Source organism: Prionailurus bengalensis, chromosome B2 (assembly GCF_016509475.1).
Source record: "Prionailurus bengalensis isolate Pbe53 chromosome B2, Fcat_Pben_1.1_paternal_pri, whole genome shotgun sequence".
Taxonomy (NCBI): Eukaryota; Metazoa; Chordata; class Mammalia; order Carnivora; family Felidae; genus Prionailurus; species Prionailurus bengalensis.
The window spans coordinates 79,736,190-79,748,965 of record NC_057349.1 but is presented as its reverse complement, the minus strand read 5'-3'; the positions used below and the strand labels follow the sequence as shown (position 1 = coordinate 79,748,965).

Sequence of the window (12,776 nt, the reverse complement as noted above, 5' to 3'; positions counted from 1 at the left end):
TAACTTATTTAATCCTCATAACAACCTATGAGGTTGTTAATGTGATTATTTTTACAGATGCAGTGTCCAAGATTACACAGATAGTAAATAGTGGACCCAGGATGGAACAGGAGCCAGTCTGGCCCCCCGTGGCCTGCTTGTAGCCACCATACTTTATTGCTTATGTAAGCAGACATCCAAATTCATAAATGTATCTGTAGCTTGTCTATTTACATCAGAACCCACAGCAATCACTTATTTTGAATAAATATGCTGTAGCAACTCTGCCTATTGACATCAGTAGAACCCATGTTTGCTTGTTCTTACCAGACGGCTATAAACAACAACAGAATAGGCATACATATAAATTCTATATAGAAGCTGCTATTTATATTGCTGGTCATAAATTAACAAAGCTGTCACTTGAGTTGGAGAAAAGACAGATACGTTTCAAGGTCTGTTCCGTTTGTGTGCACACGCATGCACGTGCGTGTTGGATTTCCATTGTGGGCACTCTATATGCTTTGCTCATGGTGCTTTGTACCCTTTTATTTAATAAATTATGATAATTTGTTGAATGTGCATCCTCCTCAGAAGTGCTAGGGGAGAAAGGAATAAAAGGTGTGAAAATGATTTCATCCATGAGAGGGTGTAGATATTTCACCAGAAAATAAATAAAACTTATAGGAAAACCTTAAAAAATATAGTATAAAGGAATTGGTTCCCAAAGTGCATGGGAATCTTACCGACTATCTTTTCATTTTAACAATATTTGGAACCTGGGGGTGCCTGGGTGGCTCAGTCAGTTAAGGTCTGACTTCAGCTCAGGTCACAATCTCGAGGTTCGTGAGTTTGAGCCCCACATTGGGCTGTCTGCTGTCAGCACAGAGCTCGCTTCAGATCCTCTATTTCCCCCTCTCTCAGCCCCTACCCCGCTCATTCTCTGTCTCTATCTCTCTCAAAAACAAATAAACATTAAATAAAAAACAATATTTGGAATCTGCACAACTTCCTCCAGAACCAAACCCTGGCACTGGGTGATTTGGGGCTATTATCACTGCCAGCATGCAGAGTAAGCAAAATACGGTGCCACTCTAGGATATTGGTCATTTGCAACATCGCCCTAACCGTCCTCCCCCACCCTCTGCCATTCTCCCCCTGGAATACTTTCTGTTTCCTCCAGAGAACTCTCTAGTTGATGTAAACATGCAACTCAAACTAGACAGCACATTACAAAACCACTTCTGGGCTAAGATCTTCGAAAACCTGACTGTCATTTTGGCAGAAAGTAGTGAGCTAAGAATTCAGCAGAAAAGGTGAATTTTGATTGAGGGTGAAGGAACATGGAGGAACCGTGTACACACTGATAAAGAAATAAAACTTTATCCAGACAGTGGGCGACTACTGGATATTAAGCAGGGGAGAGGCAAAACTGGATATTTGTTCTGGAAGAATAATTAATGGCTATGTGAAAGATAAATTGGAAACAGACTTTGGTCTGGAGAGAAGCTAACCCATTTCTGCAAAATCCCAGGATTCCAGAAACCTTCCACAGGCAGAAGTGACAGGACTTGGTGCCTGATAGAATGTGTCTGGAGGAGGGGAGCGCGATGGAGAGAAGGAAGAAAGTAAGATAACTGAGGTTTGTAGTGTGAACTATGTAGATGGTAAAGTCATTAAACAAAATAGGGGTAGTGTGAGCATGAGGGTTGAGCTGATGGGTGTGCGTTAGACGTGTCAAGAGGAGGTGGAACCCTCCACCCAAGAGACCAGCAATGGCACTAAGGAAAGTGGAATAACTAAGGAAAGTGCATTTCCTTGTATCTACTATGCATAATGATTATATCCAGAGGAGAATTAAACTATCTGGGGAGTGAGTGACTAGGGAGGGAAAAAATCTGAGCTGAGGAAGAAACTCTGGGAAAAAAAAAACAAAGGGAAGGAGCAAGAATGGCTGGCAGAATCTTGCTTCTGCTGGGTAAGATTCTATTACAACTTGTTTTTAAGTTCTGTATAGATTTCTTCAAATGGCCCATGAGGTGAAGGCAGCTATTTCAAAACCCAGAATGTCCTGGTACACAGTTATTTGAGGCTCCCTTTGGCTTCCATCCCTCCTGGCAGTGAGATTAGCTGCTCTGCTGACCATAACGGTTCCTGGAAATGAGGACAGTGAGGTTGTCTCAGAGGAGGCTTCTCCTCTGCCCTGATTCCCTAGGGCGTGTGTACTACCACACCGCAGAGACGTAGCCTGGCTTGTGCTGGGTGAGAACACTTCTCTCCTGAGGTTATGGTTCAGAAAAATGGAGAGTACTCTTATTGCTCCTCTACCGCTACTGATAAAACATTTAGAGCTTGGACCTAATGCAGTGCATGAGGGTCCTTCGTGAGATTCCTCTCTCAAGCCATGCGTGTAGCTTGGCCAGGTGCATACCATGGTTAGTAATTACCTTTATTAAGGATTCACTTCTCAAACGTCTTGGTCATTTTGGTGCTCATTATTATTTTTATTTTTGAGAGGAAGTGAGAGCAGAATTTATTAAAGGCAGAGTGAGGGTGTAGATACAGACAAAGTGTCCAGGAGACTGGGAAAGGAAAGGAGAGTGAGTCTTATGTTTGCTTGGGGCCTGGGGTTTTTATTGAGGATTGTGGTCTGGTGCTTATTTTAAAGTCGTTAGCAGGAATGGATGGTGAAGATGGTCATAGGGTGCTTAAAATACTCAAAATGTTTTACAAAGGATGTGGTAATGAAGAGTCATTGATAAATAAAAAATGTGTGGTCTAAAAAATTAACAAATAGGGGCATCTGGGTGGCTCAGTCGGTTAAGCACCCGACTTCGGCTCAGGTCATGATCTCATGTTTCATGGGTTCGAGCCCCATGTCAGGCTGTGCTGACAGCTCAGAGCCTGGAGCCTGTTTCAGGTTCTGTTTCTTCTCTCTCTGCCCCTCCCCTGCTCACACTCTGTCTCTCTCTGTCTCTCAAAAATAATAAATAAAAATGTTAAATTTTTAAAAAAATTAATAAATAGCATCCAGCAAATTAGAGGCATGCTGGTAGATAAAACAAGAAGCAAACTAAACATTTCCAATAAAACTGATAAGGAAAAAACAATTACAATGTTCCGCAAGGGCTTCCACATAAAATGCCTCTCCCCTCTGTTTTGCTGCAAGGTGTGAGACCAAAATAATGAAAGGTTTCTGGAAACCTTTGCCTGACCAGAAAAGATAGGAAAGCCAAGTTAAGTCTTTCTTACTAGTTAATATTTTTAAATATTTACTGTTTGTTAACATGACACAAAATAAGCCATTGACAATTGGTTAAACTGAAACTAGAGCAAAGCTAGAAGATTTAATGGCTGGACAGAAGCGGTCAAAGGTACAAAGTTATGCAAAGGGTAGTTTCAATTATCCAAGATGACTAAATCCTAGAGGTCTACTATATAGCATAGTGCCAATAGTTGACAATATTAAAAATTTGCTAAGAGAACAGATCTCATGTTAGGTGTTTTTATCACACACACGCACACACGCACACACACACACACACATACACTCATAATAAAGAGGGCAGGAAGAAACTTTTGGAGGTGAAGGATATGTTTATTATACCATAGATTGTGTTGATGGTTTCATAGGTGTACACTTATATCCCAAATCATCAAATTGTATACATTAAATACATATGGCATTTTGTATGTCAGTCATACATCAATAAAGTGGTTTATTAAAAAGAAAACAACAACAAAAAGAAGTGCCTACAAGAACCTGAAAACCTTCAAAGGGTTGTACATATTTCTCCCATAGCATGGTGATTTCCATGTTAAATGTTTTTCGGGGACTCTGATCAACTCTAGGGATAGCTCCTAGCTTAGCTTAAGTAATGGCTGAGAACATTTAAATATTAGTGGTCATTATAACAAATTATTGTTAATTTTACATTTAAAACATGCCTCTAAATTGTGTATCCTGTATTAATGTAGCATCAAGGGACAGGGATTTCATCCCAGCCTTGACACTTTATCTGTGTCTCCTCAGGCGACCCACGTTCTCACCTGTAAATTAAATTGAACTCAGTTATGTATAAAACCCATTCTAGAATAAAGATACTCCCCCAGCCCCAGGACCCCATCTTTTAACCATTCTACTCATCTGCTTCAATAAAACATTTTATTTTTAAAGCACAGTTTGGCAGTGAGGTATGCTTTTTGGTTTGATTTAGTTGATCACAGAAGGGGAGAAGAAAGGACACAGTACATTCTAGATTCTGGTTGTTTCTTCCCATCCCCGTTTTCCTTTTGATCTTTTCTTTTCTTTTCTTTTTTAGTTTTTTTAACGTTTATTCGTTTTTTGATAGAGACAGAGCATGAGTAGGGGAGGGGCAGAGAGAGAGGGAGACACAGAATCTGAAGCAGGCTCCAGGCTCTGAAAGGACACCACAGAGCGCGATGCGGGGCTTGAGGTCACAGACCATGAGATCATGACCTGAGCTGAAGTCGGATGCTTAACTGACTGAGCCACCCAGGCGCCCCATGATCTTTTATTTTCTTTAAAAAAAATTGTTTAATGTTTATTTTTGAGAGACAGGCATGCACGATCAGGAGAGGAGCTGAGAGAGGGAGAGAGAGGATGTGAAAGTGGGCTCTGTACTGACACCAGAGAGCTCCACCCTGGGCTCCAACTCACAAACTGCAAGATCATGACCTGAGCCAAAGTCAGACCCTTAATCGACTGAACCACCTAGGCGCCCCTTACGTCTTCTTTTTAAATGATTTTCTTTTTTCTCTTATTTCTGATTTTTAAATGTAATACATCATGCAAGTTTACTCATCTGTAAAATGGAAATAGTAGTATCTTCACTGCTGTCTCACAGGTAGGCTGTTGTGAAAATTAAATGGACTCAGTGCATGTACACACTGGAACAGTGCCTGACATATAGTCCTGTAAGAACTCAAAAATGTCAGCTGATATTATTAGATTATTAACATTAGCTTTCTACCTGTTCGCCATAAAAATCAGAAAAGTCAGCAAAACACAAAAATAATAAAAATTATTTATGATTTATGATACCATTCATATGATTATTGCTATGGAATAATAACAATTACCATGGAGGTGCTTATGCTTGCAGACTCCTCTCTCTCTCCTCTCTGTCTCTCTCTATGTGTACCTATATGTGTTCATGTGTGGGTTACAAATGTAGTCTGTGGCTGGGCCCCCTTTGTGGCTCTTATGTTTGTTCTTTAGGCCAGACTGATACATTAAATTCAAGTGCAAACCACTGGTGATTATTACAGTTTTTACTGAATGCTTTGAAGGGTGAGAAAGACAGCATTACATCACACCTACAGTGTAAAATTTCCTTAGACTCTTTCAGCTTCTCTCTTTCCCCCTAAGTCGCTCTACCCTTCACGGTGTCTCTTCTCTCCCCTCCCGTGCACCACTCCACGGCTACTCCAGCTGCCTCTGGTTCCCTTGCCCACAGGACTGCTGAAAGCATGCAGACTTGGTTCAGCAGAGTCCTCAAACCGAGGCTCTTCTGGAAAAACATCAGCCACCTGTTCACTGTACTAGGGTGAGTCAGTTCATCTGTGTACATGTACTTTGACACATACCAGTGGGAAAGGATGTCCCTAATTATTAAGTTTAATAATTATCTCTCAAGCCAGGAGAGATCAAAGAAAAAGAACCTGGCAAATCCAAGCAGTGGGCATCAGTGCACTGACTCTCTGACCCCCTAAGCGGTCCACTTGGGTCACCATCAGCTCATCAGAGTGTACCCTAAGAGTTCTGGGATGAAAGTCCCAGGATGACCTTGATGGCACCCTGGTCCCTTCAACATGTCCTTTGGATATCTGAACCCAGGGAAAGCCCTCCCCTTGTATCTCTCCGTTTAAAAAAAGTTCAGGTATACGAAATGCTTTAAATGAAAATGATAGACATCACAACTCCTCAGTCTCTTCTGGGGTTCTTGAAATATTGTTAGCATTTGTAACTTAGTGATGAGCTAAACAAAGCAGATGCATCACCACTATCAAATTACTTAGCTCGTGGGGCACCTGGGTGGCTCAGTCTATTGAGAGTCTGACTTATGATTTCAGCTCAGGTCCTGATCTCAGGGTTGTGGGATAGAGCTCCACATTGGGGTCTGCACTAAGAATGGACCCTACTTAAGATTTTCTTTCTCTGCCTTTTTCCCAAGCTCACGCTCTCTCTCATCTCTCTAAAAGATGACAATAATAATAATAATAATTACTTAGGTGTGATGTTTTAACTGGAAATATCACCTATGTTCAAAAGTAATGTTTTGATGTTCCCCAAGGCGCTGCCATCTCTGATGCTATGCACCACATCAGACCTTGCCAATCTGTTGTCCCAGAATTTTATATAATGTGCTATTTGTATCTATGCATGTATATACTATATTGGTTTGCTCAGGCTACCATAACAAAATCCCGGAGACTAGGTAGTTTGAACAATAGAAATTAATTTTGCACAGTTCTGGAGACTAGAAGTCCAAGATCAAATTGCCGTCAGGATTGGTATAGTGAGGCCTCTCTTCCTGGCTTACAGACAGCCATTTTCTCCCTGTGTCCTCAAATGGCCTTTCCTCTATGATTGCACAGGGGTGGGAGGGGAGAGGACAGGGAAGGAGAGAGAGAAAGAGGAAGATCTCTGGAACCTCCTCTTCTTATAAGGACACCAATCCTATTGGATTAGGGCCCCACTCTTATGACCTCATTTAAACTTAATTAGTTCTCTAAAGGCCCCATCTCCAAATACAGTCACATAGGAGGTTAAGGCTTCAACCTATTAATTTTTTTGTGGAGGGAAGCACAATTTAGTTCACACCATCTACCAAGCGCCAGAAGTCCCAGATAACTGTATAGCAGCAAAGCAGAGGATTTGTTTTGAATAAAGATCTCATTATAAGCTATAATATTTCTAAAAGGAGACATCTATAGTAAACACATAACTAGAATTAGACAAATTCTTCATAAAGGCTTTCCAAGTATTTTCCTTGAGATGTTGAAAATTCTTTTTTTTTAAGTTTATTTATTTATTTTGAGAGAGAGAGAGAGAGAGAGAGAGATTGTGTGTGTGTGTGTGTGTGTGTGTGTGTGTGTGTGCACATGTGCACGAGCAGGGGAGGGACAGAGGGAGAGGGAGAGAGGGAATTCCAAACAGGCTCCATCTCACAACCATGAGATCATGGCCTGAACCAAAATCAAGAGTTATATACTTAACCAACTGAGCCACCCAGGCACCCCTGAAAATTCTTATATATAATTTTGATGACATAAGAATTTTAAGGGTTCATTTCCTTTCAAGAGAGCATTCCTTGAAATTTCATGTCCTTTCTTAGTGATAAGTGTGAATCAGATTAAGGTGTTCCTCAAAAGCTGCATTTTACAGTCCTATTTATTCTAATAAGTTTTTTATTTTGCTCTAATAAGTTTTGTATGTCAATTAACACAAATTTAATTATTGTTATTATAATCTACTTGACTTCACTAAAACTAGCTTCCTTTGTTATAAATTAGTTTGGCTTTTGAGAAAAATTCATTCAAACTGAATTATGAGAGAAGAGATATTTAATTCAGTATTTTAATTTTTTTCAGACAAATATGATTTAATTTTTTTTTTTAATTTTTTTTCAACGTTTATTTATTTTTTTGGGACAGAGAGAGACAGAGCATGAATGGGGGAGGGGCAGAGAGAGAGGGAGACACAGAATCAGAAACAGGCTCCAGGCTCTGAGCCATCAGGCCAGAGCCTGACGCGGGGCTCGAACTCACGGACCGCGAGATCGTGACCTGGTTGAAGTCGGACGCTTAACCGACTGCGCCACCCAGGCGCCCCTGATTTAATTTTTTAAAATATTTTTAATGTTTATTTATTTTTGAGACCGAGAGAGACAGAGCTTGAGCAGGGGAGGGACAGAGAGAGAGAGGGAGACACAGAATCTGAAGCAGGCTCCAGGCTCTGAGCTGTCAGCACAGAGCCCGACAAGGGGCTCAAACTCGTGAACCACGAGATCATGACCTGAGTTGAAATAGGCTGCTTAACTGACTGAGCCACCCAGTTGCCCCTAAAAATTTTTTTAAATCTAGAATGTCACTTATGTTATCATTTTAGACAAGCAAACAGTTTATTCATTGCCTAATTTATACCACATGGCAAAAATTGAGGCTCTCGTGTCTTTTCTTATCTAAAATTAGTTTATGAGCACCTGAGTGGCTCAGTTGGTTAAGCATCCAACTCTTTGGCTCAGGCCATGATCTCATGGTTCATGAGTTTGAGCCCTGCATTGGGCTCTGCACAGACAGCACAGAGCCTGCTTGGGATTCTCTGTCTCCCCCTCCCTCTCCTTCCCCCACTCGCATACTCTCTCTTTCCCTCAAAAATAAACACTAAAAATAAATAAATAAATAAAGTGTGTTTGTAATTTTACCCAAGTGTGTTGTTACCCAGATATTAGTTTCTTTCTCCAGTAACACTTGACCATTCAGAGATCTCCAATTACGAGGACATGTAAGATGGATCTATCATATTCTTTGAAAGCTTTAAAGCCCATATTTGACTATAACATTCGATATCAGGGTTTAGCACAGAATCAAATTAATTGTGTTACAATGTATGCCATTATATTTGAGATGGGAATAAAAGACTTAAAGTTATTACACTGGAATGTCCAATGATTTTTTTTTTTTTGAGAGACAGAGAAAGACAGAGCTTGAGCAGGGGAGGGGCAGAAAGAGAGGGAAACACAGAATTCAAAGCAGGCTTTCCGGCTCTGAGATGTCAGCACAGAATCCGACACTGGGCTCGAGCTAATGAACCGTGAGATCATGACCTGAGCCGAAGTCAGACACTCAACTTATTGGGCCACCCAGGCACTCCTGTAATGTCCAGTGATTTACATTCATCATTAAAAGAGATCTTATGCCACATAATTTTAGAATACTAGAGAAACTACAATGACAAAAAAGAAGAATAACGCAAAGCATTTGAAGGAGAGAGAGAGAAAAAAGAAGGGAAATGAGGAAACTATGCAATAGTGACACTTTTACATTGTTGTAGTCTTATTTAAAATTTTTTTTTAATTTTTTTAAAAATTTTTTTTAAGTTTATTTATTTTTGAGACAGAGAATGACCGGGGGAGGGGCAGAGAGAGAGGGAGACACAGAATCGGAAGCAGGCTCCAGGCTCTGAGCCATCAGCCCAGAGCCCGACGCAGGGCTCGAACTCACGGACCACGAGATCGTGACCTGAGCTGAAGTCGGACGCTTAACCGACTGAGCCACCCAGGTGCCCCAAATGTTTACTTATTTCTGAGAGAGGGAGAAAGAGACAGAGTACGAGCAGGGAAGGGGCAGAGAGAGAGGAAGACACAGAATCTGAAGCAGGCTCCAGGTTCGGAGCTGTCAGCACAGAGCCCGATGCAGGGCTTGAACTCACAAATGGTGAGATCATGACCTGAGCCGAAGTCAGCTGCTTAACTTACTAGGCCACCCAGGTGGCCCTTACTTAAAAATGTTTTTAAATTTTATTTCAGAAACAGAGCATTAGTAGGGGAGAGGAGCAGAGGGAAAGAGAGACAATCCCAGGCAGGCTCCATGCTGAGCCAAAATAGGGCTCTATCCCGCAACCCTGGGATCATGACCTGAGCCAAAATCAAGATCAAATGTTCAATCAACTGAGCTGCCCAGGAGCCCCTTATTTAAATATTTTTTAAAAATTAAGTCTGCAATAAATATAATAAAATATACACACAAAATATGCATTTTTAGCTCATGGATTGAACATTGAAGGTGAAGTTAAAGAAAATAAACTAAGCAAAATAAGAAAATAAATAAGTAGAAAGACCAAAGTTGCCAACTCATGACCAGTCTATTTGTCTGCTTTCAATTAATGGTTAGGTTTTATGCAAGATCATGTTAAACCACAATTTCTACATTGCACAATAGGATCATCTATCGTACTGCTAATCTAAGAGAATCTGATCTTCAAATACCCAAGGCTGTGAAATAAACAAACTCCACACACTTTAACCTAGATTCTAGTTTCAAACTCGAAAATTCTAGGAAGTGTTTCCCGTGTCCTTTTTTGACTTTTGAGTACTAATATTTCCATTAGGTTTATTGTATATTTTTAAATCAATATAGAAGCTGAGCAAGTGTCTGTTAGTTAACTTTGGTTGACTTGGTATCTGAAACAGCAATAATTAGTAAAGACTTCAGTGGTATTGAGACTCATATATGCAAGGAAATTACATCACTCTACAGATAACCGGCTTAACCAATCCATAATAGTGACAGGACAGCAAGCTTATGAAAGTGGAAACGCCTTAAAAACTGACCGAAACATCTTTTTGAAAAGTGTTAATTGGTCTATAAGGTAAAAATATTGTGGCAGTGGATTCCACTTTTACCCTCTGCTACTCATACCAGAGAAGTTGGCCACCATCCCTTGACGTATTGCCACATATTTTTTTATGACAAAATATAGAACTGATCACAAGAGGGACACCTGGGTGGCTTAGTTGGCTGAGTGTCTGACTCTTGATTTCAGCTCAGGTTATGGCCTCATGGTTCATGAGATCGAGTCCTGCATCGGGTTCTGTGCTGATATTGCAGAACCTGCTTGGGATTCTTTCTCTCCCTCTCTGTCTTCCCTTCCCCCACTCACATACACTCGCACATGCTCTCTCTTTATCTCAAAATAAATAAGTAGACATTAAAAAAATTGATCAAAAGAGAAATAAATCTATTCTGAGGGAATTTGTAAGATTAATAAGTATATAAAACATGGAAATTTTCTGGGTATAAAAGTATATTAATATACATGGTTAGAAATAAGTGATTAAAGCATAATATAGATATATGTCTTAAAAATACTTTGTGTATTAATATGTTAGAATTAAATTGCACTGAATTAGCAGAATTAGATGAACATGACTCATTTGGTAAGGATGAGTCTTGGTCAGCAAGATTCTTGGAAACACAGGTCTAACAAGAAGAATGAGACTTCACAGTTCAAAATTCCTGTGACAAGAAAGAGGAAGAAACAGAAGTGAAATTTGGGAAGAATTTATTCAAAAACCAGTGATTAAGATCAAAGAGAAGGGTTGGATTTGTGAATAAAAGAGTGTTCCTGAATCTCAAGAACATTTGGAACATAGTGGCTGTTTTTTTCCTACCGCTATTGTTACAACAGCATAAATAAACTAAATGTTCCTGGATAAATATTATTCCACATGTTCTACCCAGGGGCAGATGAACCATGAAGCTCAATGGAGCTTAATCTTCAAGGGCTGAAAAGGGCTTAGAAATGGTTTCACATGGTCATATGTTGGAGTAAATTTGAAGAAGATATTTCAATCACGGTCACCTAAGACTTACGATCTCTTTCTGTTCTGACTTTCCTTCTGAAAGACTTTCCCTTGGTCATGTCACATTGGAATGGCCATAAACATTTTGGGATCCATGTAATGGGAAATTGAACTGGGTGTACGTTTGGTTTCAGTTACCGGACTATAATTATGTGTATTGTAGTCACCTCTGTGTAGAGGAAAGTACTGCTGGTTGTCCAAGTATAGAAATGGCTTCCAGTAATATTCCTACTGTCTGCTATATCAACTCACCAGGCATCCTGTTACACTGGAGGTGCAGAACCAAAGGTCATATTGCAATGTGACCTTATCCTCCAATGGATGGCACCATAAGTATGTGGTAGAGGAGAAGAAACAAGGTTTGAAATAAATGGAGGTAAAAGCCAGTTATTGGAAATTCTTCCAAACACTAGATATGTAAAATTGTTAGGAAGGCAAGAATATATTTTCATCTTCCTAGTCAAACAGGAAGTACTATCCTTTCGTGATATACTCAACAATGCAATGTATACAATTATAAATGTATCATAGTTTCTCCCCCCTCTTTTGAAGGAGATTGTACGTAATAGAATTTATCAGAATTATTGTTTGCAGCGCACAAACTTAGGAGGACTATACACAATGAGTATATCTGTCTATGAAGTCATACATTATACAGGCATTGCAAAGTACTAGATTTTGTCTCAGCATACCTGATGCAGCTGCTCTTGACAAAGGCTGATGACACGTCAGTCATTGGAAGAAGATTTAAATGATTCTTGATTTAATGCAAATTACTGGCACCAATAAGGATAACATAAAGCTCATTATATTCATCTGAGATAGGATATGGCAGACAAATTGATTGATGAATGCGGCCTATTAAAAAAAAATAAGGTTGATCACTGCCCAAGAAAACTTGAAATGTCTTGAAATTTGACAGCTCATATGAGGCTTTACTATATTTGACAATAATTCTAAAAATATGCATGACATCAGAGTCATTACTAGTCATGAAATATGAAGCTAAAAAAAACTTTTTCCAGGGGTGCCTGGGCAGCTCAGTCAGTTAAGCATCAGACTTTGGGTCAGGTCAGATCTTGCGGTTGTGAGGTTGAGCCCCATGTCAGGCTCTGTGCTGACAGCTCAGAGCCTGGAGCTTGCTTTGGATTCTGTGTTTCCCTCTCTCTCTGCCCCTCCCGCATTCACACTCTGTCTCTCTCTCGGTCTCTCTGTCTCTGTCTCTGTCTCTCTCTCAAAAATAAACATTAAGGGGCGCCTGGGTGGCGCAGTCGGTTAAGCGTCCGACTTCAGCCAGGTCACGATCTCGCGGTCCGGGAGTTCGAGCCCCGCGTCGGGCTCTGGGCTGATGGCTCAGAGCCTGGAGCCTGTTTCCGATTCTGTGTCTCCCTCTCTCTCTGCCCCTCC

The 12,776-nt window shown here is 40.3% G+C and overlaps 1 long non-coding RNA gene across 1 annotated transcript; it reads right to left on the bottom strand.

The window, feature by feature from the left end:
- Positions 1-3,556: 3,556 nt before the first annotated feature.
- LOC122489755 lies at positions 3,557-12,446 on the bottom strand. The gene is made up of 2 exons (XR_006298989.1): positions 12,062-12,446; positions 3,557-4,029 (listed from the first exon to the last, which is right to left on the bottom strand). It is a non-coding gene; the product is annotated as an uncharacterized LOC122489755 (long non-coding RNA).
- Positions 12,447-12,776: the final 330 nt, after the last annotated feature.